Here is a 15481-nt window from a genome sequence, read left to right on the forward strand (position 1 = left end):
CTGAGCTGCTAGCTCAGGAGGTTAGCCCCTGGCCCCTCTCCTGCTGTTCCCCCTCCCCTGAAACCTCAGCTCACTGTGTCGCTGGTGCAATGCTCTGGGTGCCCGGGCAGCACAGCTGCAGAGCTGCTGCCTACCCTGGTGCTCTGGGGTGGTGCGGCTGTAGCGCCGCCAGTTGCCGGTGCTGCAGGCAATGTAGTAAGGGGGCAGAGAGCAGGGGGTTGGATAGAGGACAGAGGAGTTTGGGGTGGTGGTCGGGGGTGGGGGTGTGGATAGGAGGCAGGGTGGTCAGGAGGCGGGGAACAGGGGGATTGAATGGGGGCAGGAGTCCTGGGGTGCAGTCAGGAAGGAGAGGGGGGTTGGCTCAGGCAGTGGGGGGCAGCAGGGGTAGGGGGACCAGGGAAAGTCAGGGGATAGGGAGCGGGGGGAGGGTGTGAATGGGGCAGGAGGCCCCAGGGGAGTCATCAGGGAGCTAGAAGCAGCGAGGGGGGGGGGTTGGATAGTGGGCGGGGGCCAGACTACACCTGGCAGTTTGGGGAGGCACAGCCTCCGCTAACCGGCCCTCCATACAATTTTGGAAACCCGATGTGGCCCTCAGGCCAAAAAGTTTGCCCGCCCCTGATTTAGGAGCTTCTTCTTTCCTCTCTTCTGTCCAGGTTTGGGCAAGCTTGTGTCTTATGTACCTGCTAGTTTCAGCTGATGGCTAGTGCTTTCTTGTTGCAGGAGAACAGGTGCCTATGGTAGTTCAAGTTTTTGGGGACTGCTAGCTGAGAGAGATATTCCCTGTGAAGCTGGGTGCTTCAGGTTAGTTGGGCTCACTTTTCATCTCAGCAAGAGAAAATGTTGCAGATGAACATCAGATTAAGAAAATGCCAGACAGAACTACTTATCCCTAAGAACAATGGATAGACTCATCAGAAAGCAGCCAATTTGGTGGGTCAGGTGAATGAGTGCAGGATGACTTGTGCAGTGCTATACTTAAGATTTAGAAACAGAGAATAAGATCGCACTGGGATGAAGGTGCCCCAGCTAGGGGAGGGGTGTAGACCAGTTAGGTTTTGGAGAGAAAGGTGACTAGGAAGGATTGTTTTCTAACCGTGCAAAAATCTTGCTTGTTTTTTTATTGCAGCTCAGAATGCCTTCCTAGTTTCACTTATGAGAAGAGTAAATCTAGGTATCATAAATGATATGCCTGAATTCTATCTTTTAATAAATCTTTCAAAAATAATGTTACTGTTGTATGGGTGTTTCAGACTGATCTCAAGGGGGAAAGAACCCTGCAACCTGGAAGGAGAGAGAATGGAGAAAAAGTTTATGGGACCTACATGACATATTCAGTTTCAATCAAAGGACACAGGCAGAGCTGTCCTCTCCTAGTAAAGTGTGTTGCCACCAGGCTGCGGTGGGCAAACACCTGGGGAGGTGCCAACATGACCAATGAAGAAACATGACTTGGATAATGGTTTTAGGTCAATCCCATCCCCATAAAGGTGATGTATGAACCAGTTGCAGGCAGTTGTCATCAGTAAAATGTACTATAACGTATTCTAAGAGAGATTAAATTTAATTGCATCAGAAAGGGGAAATAATGTGTAATCCAAATGAGCTGTCTCATCTTCACATCAGCGTGAATGTATGGTTAAATTACAGATTCTGTGAGACCGTACATTGAAGAAACATCTGTTCTCTAACTGCTCTGTTCTACTCAGCCTCAAACCATTTATCAGCAGGAAATAGGCTACTATGTGTGTCAATGGTTAGGTGAGACACTGTAACGTGGTCAATCTGCTTCAGAAGGCAGAGTGCAATTCTGGAGCATTCCTCACTGCAGAAGGGATTCGCTGTAACCAACAATCGTGCCAAAATAGTATAACAGAGAAACTGTATGCAGAGACCAAGCTTTATTCACTACCTTAATATACTGAGACAGACATTTCTGTGATACATTTGATAATAACTGTATGTTGCAGGTGCAAGGTGAGACTTCTGGGCACCTGGCTCTGTCCTAGCTGTATAAAGAAAACAATCTGTCAAACCAACATCTGAAACAGGTGTTCAAGCACATTAGAACCTATCTGGGGCACTTCTACTTCAGCATAAAGCAATACATATTGTACCTGTTGTATGTTGGCAAGTACATGAGGACTAAGAAAGCAGATGTTCTCTTCCTCTTGTGATGGAATCTAGTTAACAATATATTTTGCCCATTTGTACTTTTTGCTTAAAGAAGCTAGCAGAAGTTATGTATATAACCCTATGTTGCCTCTTATGGCTTCTCTAAATTACTATTGCAAATAAAATGCGCAATTAATTTAAAAACAAAAAAGGTGTTCTCAGCTCGCCCCCAAACATTAGTAGATATAATTATTACATGTAACCTCTCTTTCTTACCAGCAGGGGTCATGCCATGACCATGGCTGCACTGATTTCCTTTCCAAAGTCTCTGATACTTTTGTGTTTACAGTGCTAACGCATTTCTAGAGGAGATCCATTTGGAAATACAGTTCAAATATTTCTACTCATAGGATGGAAAAAAGGGAGGCTATGTAAGGGCAGTATGCATTTTATAACACAAATATTTGATAAGCAAGACCCATAAAGTTTATGCTGTGTTTTTGGAAGCCTAGCTGTTAATTAAATTAATTCTTGTATTTACTGCTTGAATAAATTAATCCATTCTGCACTTCACCGTGTTTGCATGTCTAATTCAAAGATCAGTTGTTCTGTGTCATCATCTTTTTACTTAAAAATATGTTTTGCTTGACTTGACATTACATTAAAGTATAAAACTTCCTAGGGGAGGGAAAGCAGCTGATTATTTCAGCTACACTATGAGAAGCAGAATGGCTTTCAGGAATTTAAATGAAAATCATACACATTTTATGAAGACTATGCTTTTATATCAGATTTCTAAAAGTGCCTGTTCTGATCATTTGCTTAAACTTTGGTCTGGGGAAACCATAGAAGTATCAGTATTTAAGATGCGGAAATTTAGCATGTTGCAGGTCAGTGTTGAAAAGCATCAGTGGAGCTGTGATGTGACTCTTCTAAATCACCTGTCCACGCTATTATTATTTCTGCTGTAGTAACATCTAAGGACTCCAACCAGAAGTCCATTCTTCGAGGCAGTCTACAAACAAATAGCACAAAGACAATCCCTGACCCAGAAAGCTCAAATCTAACATTTGTACAAAACATGAACAAACAGATACTATGGGAGGGCTACATGACTACGTAGGAGACAGGTATTTTTCCAGAAATTAGCCAACAGACTGGTCACAGAAGATACATGACTCCAATCTAACTAGTGCCAGATGGCAGTAATGTGTAGGCATCAGAATAATGGTAGGTTTTGAGGAGAGATCGGTTATATCTGGCTCCTTCTAGTATTGTTAGTCCATCATTTCTATAAGCAGCAAATTCAGTCAAGTAAAAACATATATCATCTCCTAGATTAAGAGCAGCTTGCTCAAATTCAACCCACGCATGACCAAAGTGATTCTGGTTGGAAGAGGAGAAACATTAAAGAACCAGTTGGGACGTTATCACTTCTCTTCAACTGAAGAGAAGCCCCCTAATTCATCACTGTGGTTAGTTAGCTTGGAGTCCTGGTTGACTCACTGCTAAGTGTGGATGACCAGACAGCGTCAGTGATTAAAGATATCTCCTCTAGCCAACTAGGAAATGTCACCACTTCCTCTCAGGCAAGAACTTGGATGCAGGACCTGTCACCTCCAGGCTGGAGTACTGTAATTCACTGGATGTAAAGCTGAGTGCAAAAACAATGCAAAATCTCCAGCTGGTAAAAAACGCAGCTGCACTCTTCTTCTATTATTTAGGCCACAGTGAGTAAATCATGCTTGTGCTCCAGTCTGTCCACTGGCTTCCAGTCAGTGGCTGAGGCCAGTTCAAGGCCTTTGTCCTACAGCCCATGCCTCAAAGAATTTACTATCAAAGTTTAGATTTAATGAGTAATTTTTGTTTCATAGTGGTGCTACTAAAGCCTGCTTCATTTCATGTTTTTATTGAAGGGAGGTGACTGAGTGTCACAGGGTTGGTTTCCCATCCTGGGATTCACCAGCCTCTGGTCCTCGATGTCAGCACAGTCAACAGCACAGGTCCAGCTGTGGGAGACTCAGCCCTCCAACTGAGTCCCATGGGAGTCAGCCCCTTTGAGGGCTATCAAGATTCAAAGGGAAACGAAACACAAATGAAGGAACACAAGCCCAGCGTAGACTTCCCTTCCGTCACGGAGCCTATGGTAGGCCTGTTCAGCACCCACAGGTGATCACTGGTAATAATCCCAAGGTGATTGTTCCATACCAGGCTCACCTTCCCCTGAGGGGAGAGAGATGTGCAAGAAGGGACACATCAGCCATCATTTGAGCAGTTCCTGCTCTCAGTCCAGCTCCAGGAGTTGAGGACTGAAGGTCTGCCATTCGCTGAGCTGGACTTACCCCTTTTAGGTTCACCCTCCAGGCTAGACATTCCTTGCAGGTTAAGCTTAATTGGTCTCAAGGCAGCTCATTAATCCTTGTCTCACCAACATGAGGTGGTGAAAGGGACAGGCAGTAGGAAGTGGGGTTGGAGAGATGGCAGACCCGAGGTACAGAAGGATGAATGCAAAGGGCTCAATGCAGAGGAATTGGCAGTAGGTCAGAAAGATTAATGAACTAGAAATACAGGCACACTAAATAATGGCAGCAAGGACTGTACTAAGTAGGTACACACCAAGCCACCAGCATGGGAAGTAAGGGCTAAATTCTGCTCTTATTTACACTCTTATAATACCACTGTCTTCAGTGGGACTGCAGGTATGTAAATGATTGCAACAATAAACCCAGAGGTTTTGGTACCAAAATATACATTGCAGTGAATGTTTGTGCATTTCTACTAGGATGATTTCATAACCTTCATCTATTGTCTTTGAACAAATGGACTGAGACATACTAAAATAAAAGTAGAGTAGCAGCCAATGTCTGTAACAATAAGATCTTACATTCCATGCATCTTTATCTTTTTAAAGAACTGCAAGGAACAGGTGAGATTTGTATGACACTAGATCGCATGTTTGATGAACAATCTTTACCTTGAACAGCTGGTAATCTCTTTCTTTAGCCCCTCTTTCTTTAGCCCCTTCTGTCAAACTGGCTGAGGCAATGTCAGGCATTGTATAACCAAGTCACCCCCAGCAACGAAACGTGTAGGGCAACTGACTGTGGTTAGTGTTACCTCTTCAAGCTACTTATCTGAAAGCCTTTATGTGGTGCAGAATTATAGTGCAGTTCAATATATTAACGTACAACATATGTATAATAATACAATCCTTAACTCTGGTATACTGATGTTTGGAAAATTAGCTGTTCATGCACAAACATTAGTTGAAGCACTTGTGAAGCACCTTGAGATCTACTGATAACAAGTGTTAGGTACATGTTAGGCATAACAATAATAATACCTATCTGATACAGTGACTGGCCCAAGAGAGCTACATAATATCAGACACACTACCCAGGAAGAGGTTTAATATTATAGTGAATGCATAGGTTCACTGCAGAGCCCCCACCTCTACCTGAATGGAACTTGATGAAAGTACCTGATGGACTTTTGGTCAAGGTTATATTGGTTGTAGACTCTGATATGCCTGGAAAACTGTAGGGGGCCAGTATATCTCTAAAAGTGAATGGCACTGTCTGGGAAGAGGATTTGGGCATGGAAGTCAGGGAGTGCGCTGATTCAATGTCTTCAATAAACAACTGCACTCAGTTGAGCTCCTAATGAGTTTCAGCAGGAGTTAAAGCTGCTCCTATTGCAGGAAGTCTCAATAACAGCTAATGTAAAAAAAAGGAACTCAGTAAAATGAAGCAAGAGAGATGCAAAGAGGTGTGGTTTACTCCTTTCATGACTTCTAGTGAATCTGCCCACCTGAATTCAGGAGCACCAGTGAAAAAAGCTCAAAGTCAGGGGAACACAGTTTATTCAGCAGCAGACTTAGGGTTGGTCTTCAGCAGGTTTAAGTGAGCATTGCCCCATTGAAATCTCCAGCTGAGGATCTAGCCCAAAAAGTCTGAAGTGGAGTAAACCGGCGCAAATCAGACTTAGGTGTTGAAACTGCTCTGAAAAAAACCTTATATCTCCATGTTCTTGAGTCTTAGGCCCCTGCATTCCTGTGCCCTTATGGCTTGTAGGATTTTTATTGACAGTGGAAAGGGAATAGGGTATTTGACAAAATTGCCAGGAGCCTGGCACCTCATAACCTCCAAGACCATGCTGGAGCTATCAGCATTTTATGCTGTTTTACGTCCCTGTGAACCTTCTGAATTCCTTGTATTAGGGAAATGAAAGAAAAGACAAAGCAGCAGCCATGGCGAGAGAAAGGAGAGTGCATTTATCGGTTAAGTTATTAGCCCTTAGATGTAGTTGCAGAACAATAGTAATTTTGAGTTGTCCTTTGTCATGAACTTGTACACCTTTCAGTAAATCCAGTTTGAAGATTGTTTCAGACAATTGTCCTGGAAACATTGTTTCCCAGCTCAATCAATCTGTGGTTCATTTCAGAGTTCCTGCTAAACTAACTGCTGACTTAGAGCTACCAGATGGGTCTCTGCCACTGTAGTAATTTCATTTCGTTTGACATTACTGATGGTCCTCATGACCCTCTGTTTGGCAATATAGATATGACACTTTGGAGGTGTTGTCTGATCTCATGAGCGCTACCTTTTAAATAATGAATAGTTTTGGATCCAGCACTGCTCAGAGCACTGCCCCAAGTTCTAGCTCATTTAAATGTTGCCTCTTCTCCTGCTTTGAACATTTGTCCTGCACAACCACAAATTGACTCTTGAGAACTATTCACATGCCTTGCAGAGGATGAGTGTGTACCATAACAGCTTTGTCAGTACATCTTCTTAACAGATTGTTGATGTTTACCACCACCTGGAGGGAATTCTTTATGTGTCTGTAAACATCACTCAGTCCAGATGCTGAGCTAATTGCACTTAGAGGCAAGTTCATAGAGAGTGTGTGTGAAGCCTTGCCCGTGGAACTATGTCTAGGCATGATGACATTAATCCTATTAGGCATAATTCTTCTCTTAATGTTCATGTCTGACTTTATATTACCAGGACTATAACCTCTAATTTTCTGTCCTTTCCTGAGAAGGAAAATAATCCAGACCGCTCTGTTGAATGGATCTTAATTGTCACAGATGCTGGCCTGGATATACATATGTTTTATCGATGTTCACTACAGAGCTTAGACTTTGGTGCCTGTTTCTTTACCTGCTGGAAAGGAAGCTGCCTTTGCAGTTCAGTCACCTAGACATGTGACAGTTGAATACTTTTCAAGCTGTTCACAACTGTAAGTACTTTTGGAAGACTTGTTGTGGACAGCCACTGGAAACAGGACTACCAGTGTGCATAAAGTTGCTCACATGCATAGTATTTGCAGGATCAGAGCTTAAGGTTAACAGTGAAATCTTACAGCATTCAGCATTTCACATGACAGAGCCCATAACTAGGGCCACTCTACTGTTTTTGTCGCTCCAAGCGGCAAGCTGAATTGCCACTGCGGACGGCAGAGGGAGTCCGTATGCCATTAGGGCGGCACGCGTGTTTCTGTGGCGGGGGAAATTCTTTGGCAGCTTCTATGTTCAGCTATCCATGGTGGCGCAGTTTCTGTCTTCCAGCTGAAGACAGAAGCTGCTGCCGTCTTTAGCCGGAAGAGAGAAGTTACTATGGCGAATACTTCCTTATTTATGAAAAAAATAAGGTATTTATATTGTCTAGGCACTGAGACATACAGCCAGGCTTTGACCTTGCAAGTCCTTAAACAACATGTAGCATGATGCATAAACAAGACTATGTGCCTTCCTTTCCTCTCCCACCCAAAGCCTTCCCTTCTGGTGCCTCTGTCCAAATTCACATCTTTTCAAATGTATGATGTAAAATAAAATGCAAAATAAGTAAATAATTAAAGCAATTAATGATAATCATGTGTGGGTGAACGCAATAGAAGGTTGACTCAACTATGTGATTTACATAGAAACAATATTTCAGCTCTCAACATTCTATTGGCACCCACAAATATCTGTGCATATACAATTGTGTGCATGGATTAGAAGAAGGTTTGATGGCCCTTTGAAAATGTGATCCATTGCAACATCTGGTCTATCCTCCTTCCATGGCAGGATTGTTCCTCAGAGCATATTTACCACTGAACACTGGATGCAGAATTATGTCTCAACGATAGTGGATAACAATATTATAGGTCTTTATTTTTCAATTGATATAAATGATCTGAGCTGGATGGGAACCAGATTTTCCATTTCAAAGGAAATTCTGTGATTTTAAATTTTATTCCCATTGTAAAACAAAAACACACAAATAAAAAAAAGGAAGTTTCCTTTGAAATGAAATCCCATCCCCGCTCAGTTTTTTTTGAAGGCCCAGTTGAGGTAAGCCCAAGCAGCAGGCAGTAAATCGGCCTTCACCTCCTGAAGTACGCGCCAGGGAGTACGAGGTCTGGAGAGCCCCATGCGCAGAGCGAGCTCAGGGGATCCAGCCAGTCTCCCCGTTCATAGTCCACGAGGTCTCCGACCCTGGTGACTCCCGCCAAGACCAGCCTCTGGCGCACCACGGGGGACTCCGCCACCTGCACACGAAACTGGGGATTGTGTAGCGGGGCTCCGCGAGGAGGTCGGCCCCCACGGTGGCTGCCACGGACCTGGTTGTGGAAAAGAGTTTCCAGGTCCGGAGGAGGTCTTGGTAGAAGACCGGCAGCCCGGAGAGGTCTCGCGGAAGACCTCCGAATGGAATGGTAAAGACTACAGTCGTATCGGAGCCCTCGTCGCGTTGATGAGGGTGCGCCAGGACGCTCCACGCCGGGACTACCTGCGACCATAAAAGACCTGGAGGCGGAAGACATGGACCTGATGGTATCACATCGCTCTCGCACTCCTCAGGCCAGGTGAGGACCCTGCAGAGACCAGTGCGTCCCTGGCCAAAAGAACTCCAGAATCACCGTCCGGAGGTAGCCAGCGAAATCCGGTGTCGGCGGGAGACCAGGGTGTTGAAGCTTAGTCACCAGGCATGGACAGACCAGTTGATTAAGCACCAGTGCCCTTCCCCGAAGAGAGAGCCACCGGAAGTGTCTGTCCATTTCCAGAGCCGCTCCGCCACCCTGCCCTCCAAACCAGCACCTGTTCTCCAGGCGGAGACGGATGTGTGGCAGAAAGTAAACGCCGAGAAAAGCGCGTTACCCGACGCTCCACCAGATGGCCTGATTGTCGGGTGGGAGGGATTTCGCCTTGCACCCGTCCCTGACCACCAGGCCAGAGCTCTTACCCAGTTGACCCGGCGGAGAGGCTGCCAGACACAGCCTGGCAAGCCTCCACCCACGCAAGTCGCCCGGCGTCCGGACCCCGAGGAGCACATCGTCAGTGTACGCCTGAAGGACCAGCCGCAGTCTCCAGCTCCAAAGCACAACCCGCGTCAACCTCTCGGGTAGGAAACAGAGGAAGGGCTTTGGATCGCTAGAGCGTACAGCTGGGCTCTTGGAGGGGGCACCCCTGCCCGCACTCCCCGCACCGAGTGACGGCTCTCTCTGGTCAGGGTCCAAGTTGAGCCTGACCAGACACTTCGAGAGCGTTTCTTAACTGTCCAAGTATCTGTAGACCCCAGGTATACCCTGATCACCCTGCTCTGATCCAGGACAGAGGGAATCTAACTTATTATATTTCCCTAATTCAGCATTCCTGTATTCCAATACAAATTATCAAAGATCGTGCCCCGGATTGTTAGGTCTGTATGGATGGACCACGGTCCGCCAGCAAGACGCAGCACATTGATATGCTTTCTCTATAAGATTTGTGTAGTCCGTGCTGAATGAGGAGATGGACTTCCCATTCCGTAAGTCTATCGTCTTATCGGGATGCATGACTATCTTGACGAGAGAGGGAGGACCCCCGCTCTGGCCAAAGACTAGGCCCTACTCTAGGTTGCTCTGACATCATACTCTTTTTGAACTCCACATCACCATCATGCCTGTATTATGCTATGTCCTGTCCCGTGGAACTGGCCGTATCCCTACTCTCTCCGGTCGCCCGTGTGCCGACCGTCGGGATTCCGTCCCATCTCTCTATCTGCAAGAGCTCTATGTTATTCGCGATCCGGGAGAAAGGCCGCGTAGAAGCCCTGCCCTCTCTTCACCACATCTCCGCCGTGGTCAGTGGAGGGGGCTGGCCGTCTCCTCCAGGAGCTAGGTGACGTGTTCTTTGCCCCCCTCCTTTTTTCCGGGTCTTACTCGCTCCCATCTCCCAAGTAGATGGTCTGATCGACAAAAAGCACCGGGCCCGAATGGTCTTGTCAATTTTCTCCCGCTTCTCCCGCACGCTCGCAGAGGGATGGGTCTTAGCGGCCAGATGCCTCTCCAGCTCCAGACTTCGCGCTTCCGCTTGCTCTATGGGCGCATCCCTCCGCGCTGGGTACCCGGGGTGTAGTCACAGCAGAAGAGCCGAGCGGCACAACCTCCCTCCAGATCCCGACCACGCCGCGCCAAGAAGGCGCGCCTCTGCCCTTGGGCCATGCCAGCCAGTATTCCGAAGGACGCCACGAGCCCGATCTCCAGCAACTATTATTTTTACATTCCTTGGCTCTCCGCGCAGAGAGAGGCCGTTACATGGGTGGCAAGTTGTATTCGAAAAGGGCTGCCGAACGACTAGAGGAGTGGGCCATGAAAGGTGGAACACGCGACAGTCTTTGTTATTCGGTCCTGCTGTGAGTGGCTTTACGGGCCTCGACCATTACGAAGAACGTCGTTTGTTCCGGGTCTGTTGACCAGACGTCCACCAGGGCATGGCGTTCGACGATCTCCCGTATATCGCTCTTGCTCTCTTTCCTCCTCGGAGGTAAACTCCCAGGACCAGGCACCATGAGGATCTGTATATACTTCTGCTGGATTACATACGTCACCTCTGCCGGGCCCAATGTAGGGGTAAACGTTGACAAGATGAACCACAAGCCCCTCCATGCGGATCCCGGAGTGCAGCAGGCGGCCCGGCACAGCCTCGCACCCCACACCTCGGGCTGTAGTCGGTGGAGAACAGGTGTTCCACTCAGCCGCGCAACTGAGCCGTGGCTAAGAGTTAGGGCCTCGTCCCCCCACTTCCAGCCACCAGCGCAGCTTCAAGGCGGTAGTCAGGATGACCGTAATGAGTCTTCCATACAGGAATACCACAGAGTAACAAGCCACCTCCCGGGAGGAAGGAAGAGCACCTGGCTCCTGCGGAGAGATCCATCCTACAGCCGCAGGTGTTTTAAAAGATGGCAAAGATCGATCGGCGCCATGAGGAAGGGCTGGGGGAGCCTTGCCGGCGAGATCACGTACGAACACAGTTGCTATCCTGGCAGGCCACTGCAGTTACATGAGAATTCTATGACATACCCCGTATGGGTGAGTAAGAGTCACGGAAGACGCGGACCCGCCAGTGAAGGGTAACCGACGAGGACGGCCACGGGAAGTCGTCTAGTTTGGCGCGGCGGCAGCGCCTGCCTCCCCGGGGTTCCCCTCTACCTTCCAACTGGAGGGCCCTCAGCAGCCCGGAGGACCTGATGGAAATCCCCCACCCCGCCCTGAGGCCGAGCACAAGATGGTACTTTATAACGGGAGCCGGGATGTCTTGCAAGAGAACTCCGCGTACTCCTGCCCTCAGCAACACTCGGGAGTCGGGGTCAACCCGATGGGAAAAAAAAAAAAAAAACCGGATGGCCCAGTGGGGTCCGCTGTCACAGGTCCCCGTGGTCCACCGAGGCGGGCAGGGCAGGGGGCAGACCCCATGACGTGGCATCCGATGGGGCCTGACGCCATGCCGACCCGCCCGCTCAGGGTAGCAGTTCAACAGGGGGCGGCGGAAGAGATCAGCAGGCCCCTGCTGGGTCGGGACAAGAAAAAGCTAATCTGAAAAAGCTGCTCTTGGGAGGTATTGACCCAGGGCGGCTACTGGCATCACAGGAGGTGAGGGGGACAATGACAGGCCTAACAGGAAGTAGGAGGGGGATCAGGGGCAGAGAATCGGGGAAGGGAGTAGAAGGCAAGGATCCTGAAGCCCGCGTAGTTGGAGGCTCTGTAGCAGTGGTGGCTCCTTCCTGGCCACGGCTTCAGGGATCTGGGAAGTGGGAAAGGGGACCCCCTAACGATGCCAGGCTCAAGCCACTGTGGCACGTGCGGCAGCCTCAGCATCCAGAGATAGATGTGTCGTCATGATCGGGTCCGCCCGCCTAGGAAGGAGGGCGGATCCCCCACCACCGCAAGAGGGACACCCAACTGGGAACCGAGTCTCTGTAAAGCGGGGCACTGTCATCGCCCCAGACGGGCTCCTAGGCTGGCTGTCAACAAGGGTGCCACCTGCAGCCGGGTCGATGGAAAGAACCGAGGGGACCCTCAGAGGGTGGGAGCAGAAGCAGCGGGTCATGGGGAATGGGAAACTCGGGGACAGGGGGATCAGGGTGAGGTTGGCCAAGATCGAGGCCCGCTGGAGAAGGTCGTCTCTCGCTCCACTGCATGACGGGGGTCAGACAAGCCCTCGACTCCTCATTAGATAAGAGAGCACATCCATCCACCCCAGGGCCTCCCTGCTAAGCACCCGATGGCGATACCCACCTCGGCGCTCGCAGAGGTCGTAGTGGAAAGGGGGCGAGAGAGGCTCCTCGGGGCTTCACGGGAAGGACGCCGAGGAGGGCGGCATATCCTCCGGTTGCTGTCCACGATGTCCCAGCCGGCACCACAGACGGGGAGTCTCATGGGCAAGGCGGGGTAAGGCTCGTCATCGGTGCCCCCCTTCTGCTTTCCGGGGGGCCTCCACAATCCCACAGGTTTAAGAAGTTTGAGCCTTCCACTTGCCCCCCCCTGCACTAAGGGACCGAGCACTCCATGGCATCATCGGGCTGGCTAACAGGGGCGTTTATCGGGGGGAGGGGACAATGGCTCGGGACTCCGGGAGGCAGTGGAGGGATGCAGGAACGAGGCGGATTCCCCCTGCGGACGAACCCTCTCACACGCCCGGTGGTATCTCCGCTTTGGCACCCTCCTCCACAGTGATGGGACCGAGAAGGAGGAAGAGGGGGCAGCGTCGGGTGCCAGGCAGCGGTGGGCCAGTGATGACAGGGCCGGCGTCTGCCGGGCTTCAGGGGGTGCCCGGACGCTCCTCCTCGAATGGAGGTAAAAGACCTACCAGTCTATCGAGGAGCCCTCGAAGCGGCGGAGGAAGGCGGCGCCAGTAACGCTCGCACGCCGGACTACCTGCACCATAAAGACCTGGAGGCGGAAGACATGGACCGGAGTTGCGTAGAGGCGACTTTCAGGCCCTGCCCCCACTCTCCAGGCCAGGTGGACGCGACCCCCCTCCCCCTGCAGAGGACGCCAGTGCGTCCCTGGCCAAAAAGAAAACTGCCAGAACACCGTCCGGAGGTAGGTCCAGGAAAATCCGGGGCGGAGACCAGGGTTGAGCCGGTACCCAGAGCATGGACACGGACCAGTTGGATTAAGCACAATGCCCTCCCGAAGAGAGAGGCAACGGGAGTAGTCCTGTCCATTTCAGAGCACGCTCCGCACGCGGCGGCCTCCGATGCGAGGAAGAAGACCACCTTCCCGTACATTTTGGAGGCCGCCACGATGGCCGTGGGCCCCACCACCCTCGCCAACGCCCGCACGTAGGTCTCCACGTGGGGCGAGGCAGGCACCAGGAGGCAACGGACATCGTGCTTCCTGGTCAAGGTGGGAAAGGGGCCCCGGCCGCTGTAGATGGGAGTGGAAGCGGAGGTTGGAGGAGCGGCGGCAGGCGGGGAGGCTGCTGCCACCTGGGCGTACACTCTGGGGGCCGGGGGAGGAACACCCGTGGAGCTGGTGGAGGGAATAGTGGAGAGGGATGCCATGGCCGGTAGCAGGGCCGCGGCAGCGAGGGCAGTCTCTGCCATGGAGGTCCTGGCCTTTCTAGCGGGGCCCTTACCCTTCTTCCCACCCTGACCCTTCCCACCGGCTGGGGAGGCTCCCTCTGAATCGGAAGGGGCGAGGGATGTGGCAGCAGCAGAGGTCTCCCCAGTACTCGCTGCCGCCAGTGCCCCAACAGGGGTGGTGGTAGGTGGATCGGCAGCGGTGGTCGAGGTAGAGGCTTGGGCAGTGGACACGGGGGCAGGTAGAGGAGGGGCAGTGGGAGCATCGCGAGGGGTCTCCCACGCCACGTCCCCCGCCATAACAAGAGCGGGGAGGGGGATAAACAGCGAGGGGAGGGGAAGGAGAGGAGGCGACCACCCCTCCCCGCTAGGCTGCAGGCAGGGGTGGAGGGCGCCAGAAAGGGAAGGCTAAAGGGGTTTGGGGAGCAACCAAGGACTAGGTGTGGGAGGGTGCCAGGTCACCGACACAGAGGGGAGTTCTGGCTCCTCTAGCTGCACTAGGGGATCAAGGGGCACAACGGCATGGGGGGGTGCAGTGAACGAGGCCAAACTCAAATGGGGGAAGGGCACAAGCGCATGAGAGGGGGCATGGGCGCACAAGGGGAGGGACCAATCAGGGCTGGGGGAGCAAAGGGTGGGGTGGAAGAGCGACCTGGGAATGGGGTAGAGGGACCATGGGGCTAGCTGCAGGGCTGGGGCAGGACTATCAGGGCCGCAGAGGGAAATAGGTGGGCGGACAAATGTGGCAAAGGAAAGGGGGTCAGTCCAGGGGCTGGTGGGAGGGGATGTGCCCACAGGCACTTGTGCAAAAGTCAATGCTTGGCTGCTGCTGCTGCAGGTCCAAATGATGGAAGCGGGCATGGTGAGCCAGGCAAGCAGCTCAGTCCCAGAGGCAGGAGGTTGAAGCAGAAGGAAAACAGCCAGCAGGGGTGGTGGAGGGGGCAACAATAGTGGTAGGGGCGATGGGGAACACAGATGGATTAGGGGGAGGCTCCACGCCACACCCCCGGTGTCCCAACAGACACAGTCCAAACCCCTACCACAAGAGCACAGTTCGAAAAAGACTCAGTCCAGAAAAGCCCTTCCACAGCAGTCCACACGCGGTCTTCCAGTAGCGGGTGGTCTTCTTCTCCTCCTCCTTCTCCTTCTTCTCGGGGCTCCAACAGCACCCCAGCAACAGCCACAGTAGTTCCAGCAGCTCCACGTCGTGGTGGTCAGGTGGCCAGGCAGGAGGGACCCTGCTCAGAAGATGGTGGTGGTGGTGGTGGTGTCCTCAGTAACAAGGGCTGGAGCAGGGGTCCCTCACTCTCCTCCTCTGGTGAGCAGGCCAGCAGCCCCCTCACCTCAAGAGGCTGTAGATGGGAGTAACAGCAGCAACTGAGGGGGGGGAACCACTAGCCAGCCAGCAAGCAGATAGCAGAAAAAGGGGGTGGGTGGTGGTGTCTAGCCCAGCCAGGGGAGCAGCTGGAGCAGAAACAGCGAGGGCCCAGTGCCCAGCAGGAACAGCAGCAGCGGCAGCCCTCTCCCTCCTTCCTCTA

This window comes from Chelonoidis abingdonii, chromosome 1 (genome assembly GCF_003597395.2).
Source record: "Chelonoidis abingdonii isolate Lonesome George chromosome 1, CheloAbing_2.0, whole genome shotgun sequence".
NCBI lineage: Eukaryota > Metazoa > Chordata > Testudines > Testudinidae > Chelonoidis > Chelonoidis abingdonii.